This window comes from Fukomys damarensis, unplaced genomic scaffold (genome assembly GCF_012274545.1).
Source record: "Fukomys damarensis isolate Sample0158 unplaced genomic scaffold, DMR_v1.0_HiC HiC_scaffold_39, whole genome shotgun sequence".
Lineage (NCBI taxonomy): Eukaryota > Metazoa > Chordata > Mammalia > Rodentia > Bathyergidae > Fukomys > Fukomys damarensis.
This window is the reverse complement of record NW_022900951.1, coordinates 26,442,808-26,463,658: the sequence shown is the minus strand read 5'-3', so window position 1 is coordinate 26,463,658 and position 20,851 is coordinate 26,442,808. Positions and strand designations below refer to the sequence as shown.

The 20,851-nt window shown below is 36.2% G+C and overlaps 1 protein-coding gene across 6 annotated transcripts in view; it reads left to right on the top strand.

Moving 5' to 3' along the window:
- Tab3 (TGF-beta activated kinase 1 (MAP3K7) binding protein 3) overlaps window positions 1–20,851 on the top strand; it is a 62,293-nt gene that overhangs the window by 13,545 nt on the left and 27,897 nt on the right. For 4 of the 6 annotated variants that reach the window (XM_010608504.2, XM_010608508.2, XM_010608501.2 and 1 more), the window contains exons 3-5: window positions 7,333–7,426; window positions 11,439–11,562; window positions 19,219–19,294. The gene's annotated coding sequence lies outside the window, so the exon portion shown is untranslated. The remainder of the gene's footprint in view (window positions 1–7,332; window positions 7,427–11,438; window positions 11,563–19,218; window positions 19,295–20,851) is intronic. The other 2 variants (XM_010608502.2, XM_010608505.2) reach the window with 1 other exon arrangement.

Genomic DNA, 20,851 nt, shown 5'->3' with positions numbered 1-20,851 from the left:
ATTCTTTTGTTCTCATTGAGGTTCTTGAAAACAGCATACATTTGCCAATCTTTTTGTTAATCTAGTCTGATAATCATTTTCTTTTGGAATGATCTATATACATTTAATTTAAATTTAATATAATCACTGTCATTTGCAGATTTATAGCATTACATTTTTGCTCCCTTAGCTGTTTCTTTTTCTTACTCCCTTTTTCTCATCATTTGATTTATTTTTATATGAAATCATTTGCATACTATTAGTTCAGATAGATTAGTATGTTTATTTTTAGTTCAAGTATCACATATTCATTTGTCATTCTTTTTATGATATCTTAGTTTCCACAATGTATTTTTTTACTTACTGAAGCAAGATGTTACATGATACCTTTACCTTCGTCCTGGTCGAAGCAAGTACATTGAAATACTTTACCTACTTTCTGGCACACATACCACTGTTGTCCAGTAATTTGATCTTCTCTATATGTTTTAATATCTACAAGACCTTTTATGATATCTTTTATATATATATATATATATATAAATAAAATGATAGCGTTCATCATAGGGATTTTGTACCTGTACATGATGTATCTTGATTCTCCCCCCTGCATTTTCCTTTCCTCAACCCTTCTTCCTCTCCTTATTTAAGAACACTTTGTTCCCATGTTTTCCTTTTGTCTTTTTTTGCCTTCCTTTCCCCCTTCATCTGTGTAGTTCCCCTTCCCATTTGAACATTTTCTTCCTGTTTCACAATACCTATTATACATTTTGAACCTTATTTACACTTTCAGTTTCTCACACTAGAGAAACTGTGGTATTTAAACATATGTGCCTGATTTATTTCACTTGAGTATGCCTCAGGGTGCATCTGTTTAGCTACAAGGTCTCGTTTATCCTTCTTTACAGCAGAATAGTACTCCGTTTTATTTTTTTAAAACCCACATCTTCATTAGTTATCAGTGTTCCTTTAGATATTTTTTCACATGCTTACTTACACTTTCATGGTTCTTCTCCATTCCTTTCTGCATTTGAGACATTCCATCTTGTGTTAGTTTTCTTTTGCCTTATCGTTGCCTTAAGATTTCTTAATGAGTGTCCCTTGTATGTAAACTTTGTTTTTATTTGTTTGACAATGTATTTAAGTTATATTCTTGAAGAATATTTTCTTTGCACTACAATACTGAGTTGGCAATATTTGTTCCTTCAAGAAACATAATCTTTGGGCCAGAGATTTAGTTCATTGGCACTGCAGCTGCCTTAGAAACGCAAGGTCCTAAGTTCAAGCCCCAGTACCAAAAAAAAAAAAAAAAAAAACAAAACCATAATCTTTGAGCTTTTATTTTTCTTGTTGAGAATTAAGCTATCAGTCTGCTTCTTTTAAAGTAATATTTTATCCCCTGAGAATGCTTTAAAATTTATTTTTGTTAATTTTCAGCTAGGAATTGAGAATGGTAAGATGGTTTGATATCTTTCATCATTTTTGCACAATTTTCAGACATTCAAATGTTGGGTCTGTCCCCATTTTGTGTCTTTTCCTTTCAGGATTCCAATTAATGGTTGGATATTAGACCATTTCACTGGTTCATTGTCTGCTATGTTCATCTGCTATTAAATCTGTTCTATGAATTAATTTTAATTTGTGCATTTTTAGTAACAGAATCAGTATTTCTTTTAAAAAATCTATAGTCATATGCTATATAACAGTCTTTCTGTCTATAATAGACTGCATATATGACAGAGGTCCTATAAGATTATATTACCTAGCAGTGCCATAGCCATCTTTTCACACTATGATGTTTGCACACTGATGTGTTTCTCAAACCATATCCTTATACTGTGCACCCTCGACTTAGAAACTCAATTTGTTCAAGTGGGTTGGTTCTAACTCAAGTTTGTCAGTTGAAGGCCCAGGCTCCTCTACACAGCCTTCAAAATCTCTCTCGTATACACGCATATCTCAGTGTCCTTAGACAGACATTGGCCCAGGATTTCTCAACCCCACACAGGAAAGGATGTTGTAATGTTCCTTCCAGAACTCTATAAGGGTTAAATCTGTATCTGAGACCATGCAGAAGCACAAGTGGCCGACCTTGGGGTTGTAACTCAAGTTACAGTTATCAGTTAAAACTAAAATTCCCATCATAACCCAAGTTATTCGTTATGTCAGGATGGCCCTAATTCGAGAGTTCTCTGTAACTGAGTGATACATACCCATACTTTGTCACTTTTTATGGTTTCTAATTTGCTGCTAAGATTTTTGTTTGGCTTTTCATTTCTTGAACATGGTAAGCATAATTTAAAACCTATGCAGAATAATTCCAATATTTGGATTTCCTGTGAGACTGTTTTTGTTGGTTTTGTGGCTTTTGGTCATTTTCTCGTCTCGTGTGCCTAGTTTTCTTTAATTGCATGCTAGGCATTGTATTTGAAACATTATTTGAGAAATTGTTTGAGACCAAAGGCAATATATTTCAGAGAGGGGAGGGAGGGGGAGAGAGTGGGGGAGAATGAATGTGTGTGGTATTTGCTTAAGAAAATCCAAGATTACTTAAATTTCTGTTTTTGAGATTCTTCTGGATCAGCCACATGGCTCAAGGCCACATTGCATTCAGTGTATGGACTAATTTCTGGTTTATCCCAATTTCTAAGGATTGGGTCCTTCATGGTCCCAATATGAAGGTGAAGAAAGAGGCTTTTTCCCCTTTTTGTCCCTTTTGCCTATTAGGCTGTCAGATGTGGTTTAACCTCTAGCTGCTTCTGGATTGCTGGACTCCCCTCTCTGAATTCTAGTCCCTTAGTAGTGGATCTCAAAACACTATCCTATTAGCTCTTTGACCCTTTCAAGACTGTCATTTCTATTTTGCCTAACTCTGTTTACTTGTCTTCAGTGAGAGTTGATGTAAATTACCTAATGTTCTGTAATCAAGTATGGATGGCTTCTTGTTGGGTCTTCACAGGCAGAATTTACTTACAAATGCCAAGGACTTGCTCACTTTTATTTAAACTTCAGACTTGTTTTCTAGTTCTATATAAACTTTACTCACATAATTATGTCTTTTTTTTTAATTAAAAGGTTATTTTTTCTTTCTTTTTCTCCCTCTCTCCCCTCCCTCCTTTCCTCACTCTTCCTGTCTCTCTCTGTCTGGATAAATGTAAGTAAATGATTTCCTGACTACTCAGCAACATTTTGAGTCTCTTCAACCTTGGCCAATTTCTACACTTGACGATGGATAATTTTATTGTATTAACATTTCAGCTAAGCATAGTGTTCATGACTCTCAGAATATGAAATATCATGTAATCGCATATTTTATGCATATTATCAACTAAATGTTTTCCTTCATAGAAAATGAGACTTTTCTAATTACTCTTTTACCATCATGACTCATGTCTCAGTCTACCTGTCTCAGTATATGTGTATATCGATACAATATACATCTGCTCTTGTGAAATAGAAAAAGAGGCAGGTCTAAGATTTTGAAGTTTGTCACCATATGAGAGCCTTAAACCTAATGAATAAATGTGGTGCATTGCCAATGACAAACTTTTTATTCTATGTAAATTAATTCCCATGGCAGACTTTGAGGTAACTGTGGGATAATTAGGTCTGTCATTAAGCAGAGGATTAGGAAACAGGGCCCTGGAGAAGTTAAGCAACTTGCCTGTGATCCCACAGCTGGTTGACGATGTGTGTTGTCTATTATTATAGCACATTTTATTTGAACTATTACGGCTTATAGGTGTTCGCTGACTTCCAAGTTTTATCATTTTATGCTTTCTCCTTTCTGTAAACCATATATCTTGACTTGGTGACTCATGCTAAGGTTAGGAGCAATTGGGAGATTATCTTTCATATCCCATCCTCACTGTCCCCCACCTCACCCCATTTCTAGAATATGGTCTGAAATCTGGTTGTGAAATTTGCAACCCTCTTTGCCCTGTTGGAAAGCTTGATGTGTCACTAGTCCTCTTTCATCCCTACATGTGTAGACCCTTTCCTCTTTAGACATGCTGCTATTTTTTCATTCTAGAACAGTTGCTTTTCTTTGTTCTTTCTTGTCACTCTTATGGTTAAACTCAAACTTCTCTGCCCTTCTAACTCCCTGGATATTTTTGGTAAGGCTTCTTTGTTTTGCTTCTCCACATGATCCCAATGAAGTTGTAGCAAAAATCTTGTTTGCTTTATCCTTTTCAGTCTTGAGGGCAAAACCTGAACTGCCTCAGTCCCCTTTCCTAGCCATAAAGTCAGTGCTCTGTACTTGTGGTGCTTCTGCTTCTGAATGTTCCTCATATCTTATTCTCAGCATCCTTCTCACTCCCTTGAATCGTAGCCTTGAACAGTTATCTAACATTAGGCCTGTGGAAATAAATGGTCCTATTTATTTGGCGCATTTTCAGTCACTGTGTTTTAGGGTGTGAAGATACTGTCTCCTCCAATTTAGTATCACTCTATTTTCACCTGAGAACTGTTTTTTGTTTATTTCCCATCTAAAGAATCTTTTTTTGGCAAGTTCATATATTAGGTTTCTCCCTTGTCCCACTCAGAAATGTGTTATGCTCTAACATGTTGATAGAACTGTTGACTTACTCAAAAGTCTTTTTAATTTCCTTTTTTAAGACATTGCATTTTCCTTTTTATTTTTCTGTATGTATGTATGTATGTATGCATGCATTTTGGTTTTTTGAGACAGGATCTCGCTCTGTAATTCAGGCTGGCCTTGAACTCACTGTGTAGCCCAGGCGGGCCTCGAACTCAGATCAATTCTCCTGCCTCAGCCTCTTTGAGTGCTGGGATTACAGGTGTGTGCTACCATGCCCAGCTATGTCGTTCTATTTTTTAATACTGCATCTTTTCTGTTGACTTTATTTTTATTCAGTAGACTTGTTTTGCTGAACTCATCTTTCCTTTCTTAGAACTTTGTTCTCATCAGGATGCACAGTGTACTTTTTGCCAGTGCAAGAGTAGCTTCCGGATTGAATGTGGGCTTCATAGTTCTGTGCTTTATTACTTTGTTTTCTTTTCCATTTTTTCCAGTGGTACTGGGGATGGAACCCAGGGCCTTGTGCTTCTGGGTAAATGCTCTACCACTGAGTTACATATCCAGCCTTTCTCTGCTTTTTTTTTTTTTACCAGTCTGTGCAAAATAATTAAAATAACCTTTGAAGTACAGTGGACCCTCAGGTTACAGCCCCCCTGACATAGGAACAACTTGGGTTAATTAAGTTTATGGAGGTTTCATCTGCCTCTTGTTATCTATAGCGTGTATCCATGTAAACATTCAAATCTCAGCGGTATTGACTTATAACCAACTTGAGTTACAACCAACCCTTGGGAACTGATCAAGTTTGTAAGTCAAAGGTCCACTGTATTAGTTTGAATATATTACCTTTGTCTTCTTAAAGTCAACTCTTAGTTGATAAAATAATTTTTTGTTGTTTTTTGGTACTTGGGATTGAACCCCAGGGCCTTCTCACTAAGCAGTGTCCTAGTTCTTATTTGTTTTTTATTTTGAGGCAGGGTCTCTTTAAGCCACTAAGTTGCCCAGATAGGGGTCAAACTTGTGATCTTCCTGCCTCATCCTCCTAGAGTGCTGGGATTATAGGCTTGTATCACCACCATGCCTGGAAGATATTTGATTTTTAATTTTATTTGTTAGCATTTCCAACTGTATACAGATAAAAAGTTCAGTGAACTGATGCTATAGTATTAGCATTTTACCATACTTATTTCATCTTCTCCCTTCTCATTTTTCCCAAGTTAAAGCATATACAAAATATAGTTGACCCTTAAATTAGCATGCCTCTAAATCAATACATTTTCTTACATAACTACGATGTCACTATAGACAACACCTAATAATCCTTAATAGCAAGGATAATACTTTGTCCATGTTTAGTTTTCCCCAGTTACGTCTTTCTTAATTCACTTGTAATCTGTAAGAGCCCCTTCTGCTTTTACTCATGCTCAGAATATCCTGTTCTATGGAGGTATTAACTTGTTCTTTTGTCTTTTGTCTTTCTTTTGTGTGTGGGGGGGTTGTTTTTGTTTTGTTTGTTTGTTTGTTTTTTTGAGACAGGGTCTTGCTATGTAGTTTTAAGTTGGCCTTGAACTCATTATGTAGCCCAGGTTGGCCTCAAACTCATGGAGATCCTCCTGCCTCATCCTCCATAGTGCTAGGATTATGGGTGTATACCACCACCCCTGGCTTCTTTATATTTCATATGGACTGGACGTTAGATCTATAGAGTTAATTAGGTTCAGATTATATGTTTTTGGAGGGGTGGGCAAAAGTACTTGGTGTTGCTTCATATTACATCACATCCGAAAGCACATAGTTTCTGGTCGGTTTACTTTAAGTATTGCTATGAGTCATCAGAGGGTTCTGGTGGACAGCTGGATATTTTCATGAAGCTCAACTTTTTACCTAGTGCTTTTATCATCCATTGATTACTAGTATGTGAAATACCTATTTAAAGGTTGCAAAATTGCAATTGTCCTAATTTGGTCACTTATGCCATCAGCTGAAATTTTTCTAAATGAAAGAACTTTTTCCTCATTCACTAGGGCTGTTTGGTAAGGCTATATCTAGCAGGTTCTTGAGTTTTAAAATTCTTGAGCCAAAAAGTATGCTTTTCTTCCTTAAACGGAAACTGTATTATTATTTCATTAAGGGTTATGATATGTTAATTTTCTTCCTTCTTAATGAAGTTCAAGTCATTCCTGAATGGTGGATTAGTGATTACATGGACTAGAGTATTGGAAGGGTTTCCTAGTCCTGAGTGAGTTGTTCTCTTGAGGAATAGGGTGGCAGAGAAACTAGGATGACGCTTGCTATGAAGGTGTGGTGCTTGCTAGAGGTGTGGGAATTTAAAAAGTCCTCTCCTTCACCAGAGACTTAATCATTCTCATTATGGAGTCATTTAAATTTTAAAGACCTATGGCCCTAAAAGGGCCCCAGCACAGTTTTGTAATCAAACTCATTACATTTTAATGACCAGTATATCTTGGGAGGCTGCAGGGACCCCTGATGGTTGCCTGGGATCTGTAACTAAAGCTCCTCTTGTGAGCTTTTTCTGAAGCCAGAATCTCAGCAAAGCTTTTTGTGTCCTCTGCCTTTTGGAGCTCTGCCTTAGGCTAGAGGTGCCTGAGAGGAGAGTATGATGGCTCTGGCAGCCAGAACTTTCCCTTAGCATTGATTAAATATAAAGTTCATTCACTGACATTTCATATAGTAAAATGACTGCTTGCATTTTCATGACCTTTTATTTGTATGATGTATCACTTTCTCATGCTGTCGTCTTTTAAGTTTTCAGTTTGAATCTTACCTTTTTGACCTTTGCTTTATTTTAGGACAGCATCTTCAGCCTTCAAGTTGTCACTGTAAATTATAGTGTGTCAAACTACACAAGGTGTCTTAGTTGAAATTTCAATTGAAAAATTGGAGGTAAGGAGTGTGTGTATATCTTTTTTAAAATGAGTCTGTATCGCTCTTAACATGTTTCATGTTTATACCCCTTTCCTTGTGTGAGTCCCTCCCCTTTGTGCAAGGGTTTTTTAAAAAAAAAGATGTTTATGGATTTCATATGTTTAGATCAGAACAGAAGCAGCTACTCTGGGGGATTGGGATTTAGCTCAGTGGTGCTGCCACCTGCCTCGCAAGCGCAAGGTCCTGAGTTTGATCCCTGGTACAAAAAGAAAAACAAAAACATCTCTTCTATCTAACTAGCTGGAGATTTAGTTCAGTGGTGCCACCGCCTGTATCACAGGCACACGGTTCTGAGCTGTTAAGCAGTGAAAAGTACAATTTCTTTGGACAGTTCTTTGTTTGGGAAACCTTAACAGCACTGGAAGGATAATTTGGCAGTCGATTTTGAATAAAAGGGGCCAATCTTGTCTAAGCCCCAGATCCCCACTGTTTGTAGCTGGTTGGAGCTTAGAAGACCTGCCGCAGAGCTGCAGAGCTTCCAGCTTCCTAGTTTTTATTGTAATTTTTAAGTTCTCAAATCTGTGTTCAAAACTGACTTGAACAGATGATACATTTAGTATTATTATGAACAAATAAGGATATCATTTTAAAAAATGGTATTGTAGGCGTGATTCTTGCTTTGAGCCATTGGGTAGATCTGTATCAATAAAGACTATAGGTCCAGGGAGTTAGCTCAGTGGCACCACGCCTGCCTGGCAAGCATAAAGTCCTGAGTTCAACCCCCAGTACAAAAAAAAAAAGAGAGAGAGAGACTGTATAACAGTATCAGTTTTGATTTCTTACTATCTTGTGCAAATGTTCCTGCTCATTTTAATACCTCTTTCCTAGTATAATATACCTGGATGTGTGCTGTGAATTAAAACACAGGACAAGATATTATGAGGTCCATTTAATCAATTTTGTCTTTTTAGCAATTTTGCAGACCTCTCTAGCCTTCAGTTATCTTCTTGTGTAAAGTAAGTTTGTACTGAGGTTGGGCTCAGAGTTTCTCAGAATCAGCAGTAGTGACATCCTGGCCCAGATAATTCTTTGTTGTCAGGGGCTGTCTTGTGCCCAGCAGATGTCAGTAGCATCCCTCCCCAGTGTGACAGCCCAAAATGGTTACAAATGTGGTCAGATGTCCTGCACAGGACACAATTGCCCCAGGTAGAGAAATGCTGGGTTAGATGATGTGTTACACTTCCTTCTAGCTTTGTAATTCTATTTTTATTTCAAACAAAACAAAACCTGGTTCTGTGTAATCTGTTTTAAACGTTATCTCTTCCATGAAGTTTTCCTTGCCACTCCCTTTTTGTCCTACTTTAATTGTTTCTTTTTCTTACTATTTATTATAGAGCTTACCTCTACAGTATTATAACTGCCAGTGTATTTCTCACTTTAAGTGCATGGGCCTTCTGTATCTCTAACTTCATATTTTATTAAATGAGTGAACAGTGGATTTAGGAATATCATCAGTTTAGAAATTGGGAAATAAATCATATTAAGCAGCATTTTTGTTAATTTTTCAAACCCTACTGCTAGGAAATGTCTGTAGAATATGAGTTTCTGAGTTAATTAGACCAATTCTTCATTTAAAAAACATTCTAGATATATTAGAAGACAGGAGCTTCCAGTTAGTATGTGAAAGCTACATGAACATAACTAGGGAATTTGAGAAAAATTCATATCACAAAGAAATAAGACTTTGTTAGTATTTGAGTGGTTTTCAAATAATTCCATTTTTTTAACTGAGGATTTAGCTCAGTGGTTCCTCCGTCTGCCTTGCAAGCACATGGAACCGAGTTCGATCCGCGGTACCAAAACAGACAGACAATCAAATAATTCCAGTTTTTAAATCAGAGCTTTTTTTATAATCAGAGAAAAGTGAACAGGAAAGGTAAGAAATGTTTTTCCTATATAACCTAAAATACCTCACAATATTCTGAGTCCATATTTCTCAAGCAACTCAGAGTAAGAAATACATTTTAATTATGGTCTAGTACATATGCACATACCTAAATAATTTGGGGGGATTAACATTTATTACTGCATATGAAGGACTTTGATATTTTTTAAAAACACTATTAAGCAATAAAATGTGGAGATCTGCCTCTAGCATGTCGATATTAAGTTGTCCTAGCTTTGTTTTTAAGTAATGACACATAGGCATTGATCCAACAAAGATTTTAAAACACCTTAACCAGAGCAAATAAGATTTCCAATTATTTTAAAGTCCTATATTTTGTCATTTATACTAAGTTAGCATGTATGAGGCCATTTGTTTGGTTCTTGTTCTTAAGATTTGTATACATAAAATCTAGAAGAGAATAAAAAGTTAACAAGCACTCCTTGTGGGAATGAACACACAGTAACTTATAGAGGCAGAAAGGGAGAAAGCTGTACTGATTGGAGTTTGTGGTAGAAGGTTAATGATTGGGGTAGATTTTGCATTGTATCAGATAGTGGAAAAACCTATTGCATACAGTAGAAATAACATTCAAGTACATGCACAGTGTTTCCTGCTCATAATTGAAGTTCATTTTCTGGACACCATTCTAGAAGTAACTGAGAAATTAAAGAAGAAAACGTATAGTAAAGTGCTGAAAATAATGCTATAAACAGGGTATGTTATTTTAGCTGTACCATGTTTATAAAATGCATTTTATCCAGGAGATTAATTAGAAACTTGTATGCATGATGGCTCTGACATAATCCAATATTTGCCCTAAATTATAATGTTAACATTGATTTACTAGGTTTATTGAGAATGCATATTGTAGATCAATCTCTAAATGATGGAAAGAGTGCTCATCTATCAAAATAAGTGAATAAGGTTACTATTCTATATATAAATTGCTTTTCATGGAATACAAATGGTTTGTATAATAGCATTTTTTTTAAATGTTACATACTATTTCAGCAGTACAATTAAAAATTATGTGCCTGTGTCATAGGCCGGGGTATAATCCTTTCTTTTCTAAATAGAATGAGAGGTTTGTGATGGTAAGTTCTAACCAGGTATACCACAAAAACCTTAAGAAAATAGTCAGTTTTGAACTGTGGCTTTCTTCTGTAGAATAATGTAGAATTTAGTTACTGTCTTAGTTATTTTCTCATCACTGATACACAATACCCAATACTCATAACTTAAAGGAGGGGCATCTATTTTGGCTCATAGTTGAGAGGTTTCAGTCCATGTGTGGTCTGAAAGTTCCAACAGACAGTTGGCATGGTGGAAGAGCCTGGCAGAGGAAGGCTGCACACATCATTTCAGCCAGGAAGCAGAGAGAACAAAGGGCAGAGCCAGTGTGGGAGATGTGTCTTTCTGTCTTCTTCCTATCAGGCCTCATTTCCCAACTGCATGCTCAGCTCACTGAACTAACCAGTGGATGAATCCATGGATGGGTATAGCACTCTCATGAGGCAATCACCTTCCAAAAGCCCTGCCTCTGAGCACATGAGAATTTGGGAGGGCATTCTGAATCCAGACGACAGCAATTACTATAGAAGATATTTTTGATCATGAAGAAAAGATTCGGCTTAGAGCTACCTGCTCTAAAATTGTGGTCTAGCATCCTGTCTTCTGTTACTTTAGAGTACCAGAACTCAACTGGTTATGTCACTTCCCATACCGAGTTGGGAAGTTTTCAGAAGGGTAACTGTCTTTTCATTTTTCTCAGATTTCTAGGCTACTGAAAAGAAGGTGCTTTCAGAGCTGGCAATGTGAATAAAAAACCTTTGTGCTAGGACTCATAGACAATATTGAGGTTTTTTTTCTAATTTTAAATAGACTTCATTTTTTTAGAAGTTTTAATTTTACGGAAAAATTGAGACTGTAGTACATAGTTTACATATATCCTGCACTCAGCTTCCCCTTTTATTAACAGTATATATTAGCATGTATATTTGAATCACTATAATTAACCGAAAGTCTATACTTTAATCAGATATCCTTGTTTTATAACCTCTACTGTGTTTTTTTCTGTTTCAGGATTCCATTCAGGAAACCATATCACATTTGGTTGTTATATCTCCATAGGCTTCTCCTGGCTGTGACAGTTTCTCAGACTTTCCTTGTTTTTGATACCTTGACAGTTTTGAGGAGCACTTATCAGGTATTTTATAGAATATATCTCAATTGTAATATTTCATATGTTTTTCTCGTGGTTACACTGGAGTTACTACAGATTTTTAAGGGCAGGACCACGAACATAAAGCGCCATTTAACATTCTCATCACAGTATATCCGGAGTACATACAACAACATGACTTACTGTGTTTGCCACATTTCTCTTCTGTAAAGTTAATCTTTTAAAAAAATCCCTTTCTGTTTTATGCTCTTTGGAAAAAAAAGTAACAGTATATACTTTACACTTGGAAGAGTGGGAAGGTATGCTTTTCCTTGTGTGTAAATGATTTACTGAAATTATTTGGAGTTTTGTCCTCCCCACCCTCCATTTATTTAACCATTACAGTGGTATCTTGATTGATGAACTTAATTCTGTGATTCTAGTCACAAACCAGATTGGACAAGAACTGAATCAAATTTCCCCATAAGGTCAACATTGAATGTAAGCACTGAATTTGATTCAGTTCTTGTCCAATTTGCTTTGTGACCAGAATCATGGAAAGAATTAAGTTTATGAACTAAGGTACCACTGTACTTTATATCATTTTAGGCTTGTGGATATTTATTTTATACTTTGGGGGTCATAATCTCATACTATTGATTTTGGTGTTCCAGTTTTTGTAGCTCTTGCCATTGGAAGCTCTTGCAAGGGGCTTCCATGTGGCTTTGATGTGTCCCTTTTGTTATGGGATTTTTTTTTAGTACTTCTGTACTCTCTAGCACTGCAAGATGCTCCAGACTCATCCTCTATATTCTCTGACCCAGTTATAGAATCAACTATTTCTCTATAGGGCCTTTGTTCCTTTTGTTAGAGACTGCTATTAGAAATCAAGATCTGAGTGTTAAATGTGCTCGTTGCTACTGAGATGTTCCTTCTAGGCTCTCTTGGCTAGAGTTCTATGTGTATACTATTTTATAATTGTGTGTATTATAAATATTTCTGTGTGCAGGTTGCAGCTGAAAAACATTTGGGGGTGTTATATTTAAATTACATCTGAATCTGCTTATCTTTGTTTCTGTGGGTTGTATTTAAACTTGAAAATGTTCTTGGTGATCATTTTAATGTGAATGTTATTTTGGTGTCATACATCTTTTGAGATTATAACAATGAGATTGATATAGTGAATATGACAATTTCAAGATAGTTTCCAAAAAATCCCTTAGGAAGATCATTTTAGAAACTATTTGGAAGGCCTATTTAGGAAAAATAGCAATTATTGTTTTCCTTTCTCTCCCTCATTACTTAGCATCACCTTTATTTTTTTTCCTGTTAAGTTCATTGGTACATTTAATGCAAACAATACATTTACATTCATCATTGGGATCTTGTGCCTTTACGTGATATATCTTGGTTTTTATTTTTCCCCTGCCTTCCCTTCGCCCTTCCCTGTTTACAAATACTTTGTTTCCATTTTGTCCTCTTTTCACATTTTTTTCTTTTCCCTTATTGCCTTTCCCCTCCCCTTCCCACTTTTCCTTTAGCCGTTTTCTTCCTATTGGCATCACCTTCATGCACAAAAAACCCTAAAACTGGAACTTTTACCTCTGCCAGTGAAAGATCATTGTTATGCTCCAATATCAGTCATTTATTATTGCCATTTCACTTAAAAAATTCACAGTCTACTTCAAATATTCACGTTTTAAAGGCAAGGTTTGCTTTAACCTGTCTTTATAAGTTATACCATCATCGGCCCTACCAGATGGTTCAGGAGAAAATGGTTAAGGGCATAGATACCTAGTTTGTACCCTAACCTTGCTACTTGTTAATTTAATATTGTGAGGGCACACAATTTTCCCCCTCTGAGCTTTAAGTTTACTCATGTAAATATCTGAAATCAAAACCTCCAGAGCAGCAAGAAAATGGATGAAAGTTCCAAAATTTTACACTTGTATACATACTTGCTTTTGTCCAAAAGTTATTACTGGACCAGACTTATCAGAAATGATTCTTTCATTTTTTAATCTTAAAAGTCCTCTCAAGACAAGGCAAATTTTTTTTCTTGAAACCCTGGACACGCTCACCTCATCAATCTTAACATGTTAACAGTGGTTGTCAGCTGAGATGTTATCACCTCTCTAGGGGCTGCTTGGTGCTACTTGGGTTTTATGGTAGAAGGAGAGACAGTATGCTAAATAGCTTTCCAGTTTTGCAGCAATCTTATATAACCAAGAATTATTGTTCTCTGAATTACTGCATTAGTATACTGTTAGAGTAACCTGATACTTTGCACAGTTTATTTAGTTAATTTTGGTTTTTTGAGACAGGGTCTGACTAGGTAGTGCAGGCTGGCCTTGAACTCAGTATGTAGCTCAGGCTGGCTTCAAACTTGTGATCCTCCTGCATTAGCCTCCCAAGTGTTGGATTACAGGTATGTGCCACCATGCCTAGCAACATAGAATCTTCCAACCTCTCTGTAGCACACATTATGTAAATGAGTGAGGCAAGGCCAGACCTCAGTATCTGGGATCCCAATAGAGTGTAGGAAATAGGCAGACTGAAGCAGATCTGGCCTTTGTGAAAGAGAAGTATAACCTTAGCTTCAGCCAGCTGTTACAGTTGCTAGATGGTCTCTTTGTTCAAAGAAAAGCTAGAGATCTAAAATTTTATGTGAAGTTTTCCAGTTTTATTTTTAAAAGCTCTGCTAAAGCTAAACTGGGGCTCTGTAGACTAGTTTTTGCCCACAGACCATTGGTTTACAACCTCTGATACAATTATTTTAGGAAATGAACTACAATTCTGGCAGAGGTAAAACACTCTGAGCCATAATGGCACCATTCCTGTGATTTTTGCTGAGTTCAGAAAAGGATGTGGAAACAAAGCACTTAAATGTCCACATCATTTCTAGAGCGTGGAGGGTTGTGGCATCTGAGCAGAACTCTGGGGGAGCTTCCTCTGATTGGGAGGAAAAATTCTTTTGGTAGAAATCCTAGCAGCTGCTTTTTAAAGAACAGACTCCACTGTTCCTGGTAGTGCAGGTACTCCTGAATTAGGAAGTGGATGCACACTTGAAGAAAGTCCCAGGATGCCACTACTAAGCATAGCATCTGGGCCCCAAGCTTTTTGTCTTACATCCACGAATTAGTAATCACGACAAAGATGACAGATAGTAAAAGCTCAACCTGGAGACTCCTGGTTTATGTAGCCCCTGTGCTACATGATGATCATTAGGTTTATATCTTCTTGAATGTAGGGTGACACGTCTTCATAAGCCACAGCTGTGGCCATATGGGCTTTAGTGGGAGTGTTTCATGGGTGTCCCAGGCGTTTGGTTATGTCTGAACATAGTTTGTACAGCTCAGATAGTGCTGGAGTCCTCTGCCTGGTTTAAAGGGTCAAATCATTCATCACTTTTAATGTTTCATAAAAAGCAGCAGCCCTTGATTAAACAAAGTCAGTGTGTACCTTGTATGTTAGTGCATACAACACTGTCTATGGACAAGAATAGATTGTGTGTTCGATCTACATTGTAGCCAAAGCTATATTATGATAAGATACTAAATAGCCATGTTTTCATTTTAGTTGCTTTTTCTGGTACTAAATACAAAAATACAGTGGTATAAAAAATTTTTAAAGGAAGCTAACTTAATTTATTGGCTGGAATGTTTTCTGTTTGTAAACACTCTTACTGAAAAACAAGAAATCTCTTTTTTAAAAAAGTATAGCAGACAATTTTCAAGAAATTAAGTTTGAGTATATATACTACTGTGAAATACTAAGTGATTACCTTTGTCAGTTAGTGCTTATGTGAGTGAGAAAATTCCAACTACTGTTAAGATTATGTATCTAATCCTTAAGATGAATATGCTTTTATCAGTTTAGATTCTTGTGAAAAGTCAGTCTGTTAATCATCTTTTCAAAAAGGAACCATCTTTGTGGGTATGTTCAATGTTGGCTTTAATTTGAAAATTCCTTTAATGTGTATTTTCAAAGGCAAGAATTTTTAACCATTAAAAAAAGACAACTTCTTCCCTCTGGAACTACCTCTTGTGCAATCTAAAACAGCATACTTATTTATGCAACAATTCTTTTCTCCCTTCTTAGCCCTCTGGCTCCTCACATACTTATAACTCCCTATTTGGATGCTAAACTTATGAAGGTTTGCTGTCTTTTTTTCTCCAGGCAGTGAAAGAAAGGTGCTCCTTGTTGAGAATGTGTCCTTGATACCTGCTAGTGACATGATGGAATGATCACACTTTGAAGGAGGCAGGCTTGGATTTGAGTCATGATTCTTCTTGAGTTCATTTTCTTGTAAAATGGCCATTATTGCAGCTCCCTTTGAGGGTAGAGTTGTTTAGCAAATGGTAGCTAATAATAGTGATAAAATTAACAGTAACCTTGTCCTGGAGACTAACAAAAGCTAGCTAAGAGCTGGCAGTTCCAGCAAGCTCTGAAATATATGGAGTGCATGCTCCTGACACCTGAAACTGTCAGTTCTCATTGTTGTTTTCCTTTTTATTTCTCATAAAAGAGGACAACTGTATTGTCCTTGTATTTTAAACACTTGTAATTAAGGTTGGAGATGAAAAAAAATTTTTTTTGACTCCAGCAGGAAATCTCTAGTTAAGCCTTTAGATTCTTTAAAAGCTCTTTATTGAAGTTTTTATGAAGTTGCCATGAGGTATTATGAATGTTGTCAGCCCCTCAGATATAGTGAGGTTGTTTCCTGGTAGGAAAGCTCTTATCATCTCTGTAAATAGAGGCAGATTTGACTAAAGTCATTCTAACCATTAAATTAGATTCCTTTTTTTCATTTCACCTTGTATCTACTGAATACCTAGTCTGTGCTAGGCTCTAAGCTTAGTCAGTTGAATACCCTCAAAGGAGATACAGGTCAAATATCTTTTATCAGAATGGGACCACAAATATTTCAGGGTTCATAGTTTTACAGATCTTAGAATGTTTGCATAGTCTACTGGTTTAACATTCCTAAGTATAAAATCCTAAATACAAAATGTCCCAAAATATGAAACTTTTGAGTGTCAATATAACATTGAAATAGTTTCAGATTTTTAAATACTTTGGATTTCTGGATTGGACATGCTCTATGTACATTTAGTTAGAAATTTAAGAGTTGTAGTCTTAGCCAGTTATTTAAACAAAGATCCTAGAGTTTTAAAGCTGAACTGTCCGGTAAAGTAGGCATTCATGATTAAGTGGCAACTGAGCACTCGAAATGAGGCCAGCATGAATTGAGATGTGCTATATAACATGTGTACTGCATTTCAAGCATATAGCTTTAAAAATAATGTAAAATAGCAATAATTTTTTTTTGCAGTACTCAGGGTAGACCCCAGGGCCTTCACACTGAGCTACATTTATTTTAGACAGGGTTTTGGTAAGTCACCCATTTGTCCAAGCAGGACCTGAAGTTGCAGTCCTTCTGCCTCAGTCTTCTAGAGGGCTAGGACTAAAAGAGTACACCACCATACCCAGCTACAGATTTTTATATTGATTACATACTAAGACAATATTTTTTATCCTGGGTTAAATATGTTCAAAATTAATTCTTGTTTATTATGGTTATTAGAACATTTAAAACATATATATGTATATATATGTATATATGTGTATATTTATATATATGTTGGTTTATATTTTTATTAGACTGTACTGCCCTAGAGCTTCAGTATTTGCAAGTTTATTTACCTAGCTAGGAGTTCTATAACTAGTGCAAATTTATAGATTGCCTTATTGTGAAAATGACAGGTCATATTTGTTTCAACAAACAAGATGGATAGTTCAAATCTTGTTTCAGAAGAAAGGTAAGTGAGCAGTAAGGCTTTGAAATGATTTACATTTTAAATGAAAGCCAGAATTTCTTAACATATCAAGTTTATCGTCCTTCATGGCAGAGTAGTATTCCATTGTGTATAACTACATTGTACTTATCCATTCATCTGTTGATAGGCATGTAGGTTGTTTCCAAGACTTAGCTATTATAAATTGTGCTGCTATAAACACAGGTATGCACGTGTCACTGTAATATGAAGTCTTTAACTCTTTTGAGAATGGCATTCTTAAGTGAATGGGGCATCTTCAGATTGTGATACTAAATGAAATTAAGTGGGCACATAAGCTTAAATATTGCATGGTTTGTCTTACATGAGAAACTTGAAATGTAAATCAAGAGCAAAATAAAGGATAATAGGAAGTAGGGAGATCTTTTTCAATGGAAAAAGGGAAGGAGATAGGAAAAAATTGAGAAAAATGGAGATAGAGCTTTTGCAAATTGGGAAGGAACCAAGAGATGACTGTGCATGCAGGGAGGAGATAGGGAGAGGATAATAAAAGAATTAAGATGACTTAGTACATGTACCAGCTCCCATGATAGCGTATGCTACAAATATGTACTAATACAAATTTAAGAAATCTCTTAGCATATCAGATTTGGAATATTTTGAAAGGGGCAAACTGGGAAAATGTGCTCATTGACTTAGTAGCCTAAACCAGTTTTTTGCGCTAAGCATTTACAAATTGTCCTACATAAGTGAGCTTTGTTCCCCCAATATTTGCAGAAGCAGGGAAGGTAGGGATTAGATTCATCCTATTCATCCATAATTTTTCTTTGATTATCAATAATGTTCTACCTCAGTGTGTCTTATTAGGGGGATTGGTTTAGCAGAGTAAAATTGATTCATCGTTTTACAGATACATCATCAGACATTATCTCTGAGTTCTGGAAATGTAGTAGTGAATGAGGCATAGATCTTTAACATGTTCAGCACAGGGCTGCAACTCGTACATCTCGCTGCTGGATGGCTCTGAACCACTGCGAACATGTTAATTTGGAAATTTCAAACTTACAGAAATTACAAAAATGACAGTAGTACAAAGAACACAGTATACTCTTGACCTAGATTCACATCTTGCTAACATTTTTCCCTGTTTGCTTTGCAGTTTTTTCCTTCTCTGTGTGCACATACATATAGATATATACGATGCATATCTATATTTTCTTAACTTATTTGAGAGTAAGTTACATATACCCTTTACCCCTACAACCTTCACTGTTGAATTCCTAAAATTGGAATATTCTTGTATGCAACCACAGCACCATTCTAAATCAGTAAACTTAGTAAGTGCAATACATTTAACAATGATGGAATACTTCTCATGTACCATCCCCGTTTCAGTTTGTCAGTCGATCCATTCATTTCTTCTATAACATTCCCCCATTTGTGTAGGATCCAATAAGCATCAGGTGTTAAATCTAGTTCATGGCTCTTTTAACTTGAGATGGTTTTCTAGCCTTTCTTTTATGACAGTGGCATTTTTGATATTTTTCTCCCCATCTTTTAAAAATAGAGTATTTCTCATTTTAGGTTATCTGTTTGAGTAGTTTTAGTTTATATTTTCCTGACTGGAATGCTATAAAGTAGGATGTCCTTCTCATGGTATCACGCCTGAAGGTAAATACTGTCCATATGGCTTTCATTGATGTTCATTTTGATCACCGAGGCTAGATGTTGTTAGTCCACTAGACTATATAGTTTTTTCCCTTGCAACTAAGCTTCAGAGAGATAGTTGTAAGACCATGCATATACCCTACTCTTCATCTAAGTTCCCCCTCAATGTAGCATCCATTGATGATACCGACTTGAAGCAGTCTAAGTTGTAACAGCTACAAAATTCTTTTTCCAGATGTAACACTTCCTACCTGTTTACCATTTGGATTCTTCTATAGGCAAGGACTTTTCCTTCTGCTCCATTTATTCAGGTGTGTATCATTGGTATAGACATATGGATTCTTCTTTGCTATAGGCTTATAGTTCATTTCTGTCATTATTTTAGTGTTCAAATGTCATAGCTTTGGCCATTGGGAGCCTCTTCCAGCTGACTTTTGGTCCTTATTACATGCTCCCATTACTTTTTGAGTACTTCTGCCCTCTGACATAACACATTCCACAGGAAGCTAGAGTCTTATGTGAGAGATCTTCAAGTATGCACATTGTTTCAGTTTGGCGTGTTCGGTGCTCTTGTGAGAGTAAGCATAGACTGTCGTGGCAGCATAGTGGATGAGGGGATGTAATTGAGAGCTTCCTCAGAGGTGATGCCACCACTACTGACACATACAGGATCAGTAGGACTTGGTGGGAGGAAGGAAAGAAAGTATCTCCAGCAGATGTACAATCATGGGCTAATACCTGCGAGAAAGCAGCATAGGACACCTATACACAGGGCCATTCATGGTTCAGTTTGGTTGGATTACAGAGTGAAGGTAATTATGATCAGATTTGCATCTTAAAAAGTACTCTGGCTTGGTCTGGGGATTTAGCTCAGTGTCACCGCACCTGCCTCTCAAGGTCCTGAGGTCAATCCCCAGCACCAAAAAAAAAAAAAAAGAAAGGTACTCTGGCTATGGTGTAGACAAAGGCAAAGACCAGAGGTAGGAAGAATACTAGGAAGTTGGTGCTATAATGTTTATAAGAATGCTATTCAGATGTGTCCAGAATAATAGTAATTAATGCTTCCTGACTTAGTTTGCCATTTAAAATTTGTTATAACCTTATTGCTTTCATCTTTGAGCTGAAGCTTCTGAGGTAGCTCTTTCCTCGATACTAGTAAATGGCAGACCCAGGGTGCAAACTATGGTCTACTTAATTTCACAGTTTTTTTGGTTTCATGAGACTTAAAAGTCAAGGATTACACCTTAGTTTTTGCTTTTGTTAACTAAGTGAATAATCTTAATACTCATGGATAAAACAAAACATTTGAGGAGGGGTTTTGGTAAAATGAATTCCTTTTGGGACATACTGACTTGTATCTTTGGACATATTGAAATGGTCCTGTGCATTAGACAATTGGCTTTGTCTGGAATCTGAGAACATAAGGCTTAGACATCAATATTGGAATTAATAGAAACCTTAGTAGTGGAAGTGATCCTGGGAAGAAGGATGTAGAATGAAATGAATAACTTTAGGACAAATACTAGGTCAAAACTAACATTAAACTGACTAAAGATATGAGAAGAAAGATCTCACAGGCTAGTGTGGTGTCAGAGGCTAAAAAAAGAAGCAACATTGCAAAAAGCAAAGAGTGATCAGTAGTGTTAGATGTTAACCAGTTAAATATCAACTGAAACATAAACCAGAAAATTCAGTATTTTCCTTAAAGTTTTTACTTTTAGAATATTCTGTATAGTTTTCCAAGTTGCAACATGTAATGACATGATTTAAAGTTTTTAAACCTGTTTGTAAGAAATAGAAGATTTACTGTGGAGTGAGCCTGTCTTATGAGTGGTTTAGACATGTATCATATAGGTATAGTTTCCATG